Genomic DNA, 4,262 nt, shown 5'->3' with positions numbered 1-4,262 from the left:
ATCACAATGGATCAAGTCAAACTTTTTATTTGAACTGGTTTGAGATACAGGAAATGAAATCCTTCTTTGCTTTGCTAACTGACATACATCACAAACATTTGTAGAACTGCAACATACAGATGACTCTAGCTGTCTAAGAAAAGGTAATCTTGAGTTAGAAACATGGCCTAATCTGTAATGCCAAGTATCTAATTGATTTAAGTAATAACTGAGACCAAGGAGGAAGAATGAAACTTAAATTGGTTGCAGGTAGCAGCTTTTGAAGTAGCTTGAGATAGGTGGTACAGTCCATGTTTCTCAAATGCAATCCCAATCATCTTCTTTGTCGATTGGTCCTATAAAAGGCAGTAGGAGTCAAAGAAAGAAGCACAAATATTAAACTGCTTCGTTAGTTTAGAAACAGATAGTAAATTGAATGAAAAACTAGGAACACATAACACATCATGCAAAGATAGTGTGTTTGAGAGACAAATATTGCCAATATGTGAGGCTGGAACAAAGTTCCCATTTGGCAAATTAATAGAAGTATTGATTGATTTAGGTGGAGAGGACTATAATAGTGGTGAACAGATCATATGATCCGTTGCACCTGTATCCAGAATCCATGAGGATACATCTTGTAAAGGTGAAGAAACATAATAGTAAAGGTTTGAAGGTTTACCAGAAAATTGAGAAGTAACAATGTTTACAGCTGGTGAAGTTGCTTGGGTGAATATTGGAGATGAAGTAGAATTTTCAAGTGCTAGCAATTTATTGAATTCCTCATAAGTGAAAGAAATCTTTTGATCCTCGTTACTGTGTTGAATGGAGACCTCAGAGGTTGACATAGCAACATGAGTAGTGGGTGGTTTCCGTTTCCCTTTTGGTCCAGTCCATCCAGGAGGATAACCATGAAGGTGGAAACATTTCGCTACTGTATGTCCATTGTATCCACAATGAGTGCACTACAGAGAAGATCTCTTTTGTTTGTCTTTGGAAAACTTCGATGGAACAGATGGAACAAATGGAACAGATGGCTGAATACTCTGTTTGGCAATCAGAGCATGAGTTTCATTGCTAACTGAATTTTTAGTTGTCTCTGACTTTCCTCTTGTAGTAAAGAGAATACTTTTTCCATACTTGGTAATAGTGAAACCATAAGCAATTGGCTTCGAATTGAAGCGTAGGAGTCATTTAGGCCAACCAAAAATTTTAACACATAATCAGACTGCTGTCTAATCAGCAAAAAATCAAACAGGTTGTAGGTACATGTTGCCATCTTTCCACAGCTACAGGTTGGGAATGTTCTGTAATTAACATACTCATCCCATAATGTCTTGAAAGAATTAAAATACTCAGTAATTGATAAAGAACCCTGATTAATAGAACTTAGAGATTTTTCAAGATGAGAAACTCTCGATTCATCGCTTCTTAAGTATCTTGTTTTCAACTCTTTCCAAAGATCAACAGTAGATGTAACATAAAGAAAACTATTCCTTATTTCCTTGGAAATAGAATTCATTAACCATGAGAGAACCAGATTATTGGCACGCAGCCAAGCAGTATGAAGAGTACACTGATTAACAGGAGGAGCAAGAATCGAACCATCAATGAACGCTGCTTTATTCTTGACTGTTAGAGCAATGATGATTGATTGACTCCATGCGATATAGTTATCACCAGTAAATATTTCAGAAACAAGTAACGCACCAGGATTGTCACTTGGATGCAAGTAGTATGGACTGAATCATCAGAAGGATTGATCGTGTGATGAGAAGTATGAGAACTAATAGAATTTTCGTCGGCAGAAGTCATTTTTGGAATTTCTCCAAGAAATGCAAGATAATATGTATGAGGAAAATACAAGAAATATTTTAGAACAAAATCTTTCCTTACAAAACCAAAGAAAGATTTCAGAGCAAAAATTTTCCTTTCAAAAATAGTCACAAATCCAATTCAATATACACTTAGGGATAATGCTTGCAGCTCGATACAAAGCCAATGCCAAACAGCAATGTCTTTTCATTTGCAGAAAACTTTAACTGCTAAACTATCATCTTCTCTACTTTTCTTCAGATCCTTGTGAGTATTGCATGCGGCTCAGTTGTTTTGCTCTGATACCATGTCAAATTTTAGATGATTTGAAAAAGAACTTCTAATATTAAAATTACAGAGTACTTGACTATATATATACAAGGCAAGAAGTTTAACTAACTATGATAACTAACTATAACTATAATAACTAACTCATCTTGTCCTCTTCCAATTTAACATGTGTAGCCTTAGATTTTAACTCCATTTGTTCAATTCGTGAGGCAATATTCCAACACTAACATTCTCCTACTTTGAACAGACAACACAACCAACAGACAATAAGGTCAAAAAGTCACCCCCGGGCATAAGATCGAGTGGCAAGGGCCCGTCTAGGGGGGCCGCTTGTAGGTACCCCAGGTTCGATTCCAATTGATACTTTATGGAGCCAGCAGTAGATGGTAAAGCAATATATTGTGGAGCCAGCTCTGGATGGTAAAGTGATATGTGTCCTAGAGTCAGGTTGAGAAGAGCCACTTGTCGATATAACCCTGAGTTCGATTCCTACCACTCGTGTTGCATAACTGCAATTTACTTCCTATGCTGATGGAGGGCACTTTTGGCATAGGCGTGAAATTAGTCTGATGCGTAAGCCCAGGACACCCAACGTTGTCAAAAAAAAAAAAAGGTCAAAAAGTTCTATCCAAAACATTCATTGAGAAAAATTGAGTTTTTTAGGAAATATTAAGAAAAAATAAAAATATATGGTAGGTGGTCCTAAATTTACAATTCTGAACTCAATCAATTTTTGGAAAGTCGGTTGAGTATTTAAAAAAAAATACAAAAAGCAACAGCTAGACTTTCCAAATTTTGATTCTGAACAAATCTATCCCTGCCCTTGCCGCTCCTTCCCGATGTCACTCTATGGGAAAAAATAATCAATAAAAAGCAATTGAACCGACTTTTGGAAAGTTGGTTCTGAACACGCCTCCCATGCCTCCCCTTCCCAAGGTCACTTTGTGGAAAAAAAAATTAATGAAAAAATCAAAATTGACTTTTGAAAAATCAATTTTGACATGCACTTATTCACTGGTTGGTTTTGCTTCCCTGCACCCCTCCCCACTGGCTCCCCGCGTACCCCCATTCCTCCACCCGTGTTCTATTTGTTCTCCATCACCCTCCCACTTCCCATTCATCCTTTCTCCTCACTTCTTTCAATCCCTTTTCCTCCTTTCTTCAAACGTATCAACATCTGGTAGCGAAGCTAAATTTTCTCAAAATCGAATATCAAACAGTAAATAAAAAACCAAAAAAATGAATGTTCAAATCCGAAAATGCTCAAAATTCAGAAAAATCGATCAACGCGTGGTTAAGATCAAACAATGAACAAATATAATAGAGCAGTAAACTGACAAACCAGACATTTCATAAAATTCAGAAATTAAGCAATATAAACACCGTAGACTTAACAGAAAACACTACCAAAATTCAAATACCCGAAGCGCAATTCGCACAAACACGCCACCGAGTACGCGAAGCGATGTCAAAGAAATCAGAAACAGAACAGGGTGACCTAACGTTGCTCACTGCACTTGTCTGAATCTGAAAAACTGCTGCCCGCTTACCATAGCTGTTTTTTGCTTCCCGCCACGCCACCTTTTTCTGTAAATTAATTAATTTTTCTCCAAATTTTTTTAATAATGATGTTTTTGGCTTCCCGCCACTTCACCTTTTTCTGTATCAATTAACTTTTTCTCCAAATTTTTTAAATAATTTATACTTACTTTTTCTTTGAAATTTTATAAGGTATTGAGTAAATGACTCCTCAAACTTTAATTTTGAGGAAAATAAAAAATAAAATATTAAATAAATTAATAAATATTTTTTTTTTATACACACGTATATATCTAATATTTTACTTTTTTAGCTTTAATTAAATAAAATAAACTTTTATTTTTTAATAACTTTTTATATCAAGAAAAAAATATAATGAAAAATGAATTTATTTTTTATTTTATTTTTTGGCTGGTCCGAACATTTCTTTTGAATCAAGGACTTGTTCGGAAAAAAAATAATAAACTAAAAAATATATTATTCAATATGTTTTCTCTCTATATCAGTATTATTAAGAATGAATTATATTTTAATAAAATCAAATCTACTAAAAAACATATAAATGATATGTAAAATTAAAATTTTGTAAGTTAATTTTTATATAATTCTTGTTCTTTTTTACTTTCCTTGTAACCAAA

General features: G+C 34.4%; 1 long non-coding RNA gene across 1 annotated transcript; it reads right to left on the bottom strand.

The window, feature by feature from the left end:
* LOC131152603 (uncharacterized) lies at positions 1-3,647 on the bottom strand. The gene is made up of 2 exons (XR_009136061.1): positions 3,493-3,647; positions 1-335 (listed from the first exon to the last, which is right to left on the bottom strand). It is a non-coding gene; the product is annotated as an uncharacterized LOC131152603 (long non-coding RNA).
* Between the last annotated feature and the right edge of the window lie 615 nt (positions 3,648-4,262).

Source organism: Malania oleifera, chromosome 4, assembly GCF_029873635.1.
Source record: "Malania oleifera isolate guangnan ecotype guangnan chromosome 4, ASM2987363v1, whole genome shotgun sequence".
Taxonomy (NCBI): domain Eukaryota; kingdom Viridiplantae; phylum Streptophyta; class Magnoliopsida; order Santalales; family Ximeniaceae; genus Malania; species Malania oleifera.
Note: the sequence above shows the minus strand (reverse complement) of the source record. Positions and strands in the feature narration are given on the sequence as shown.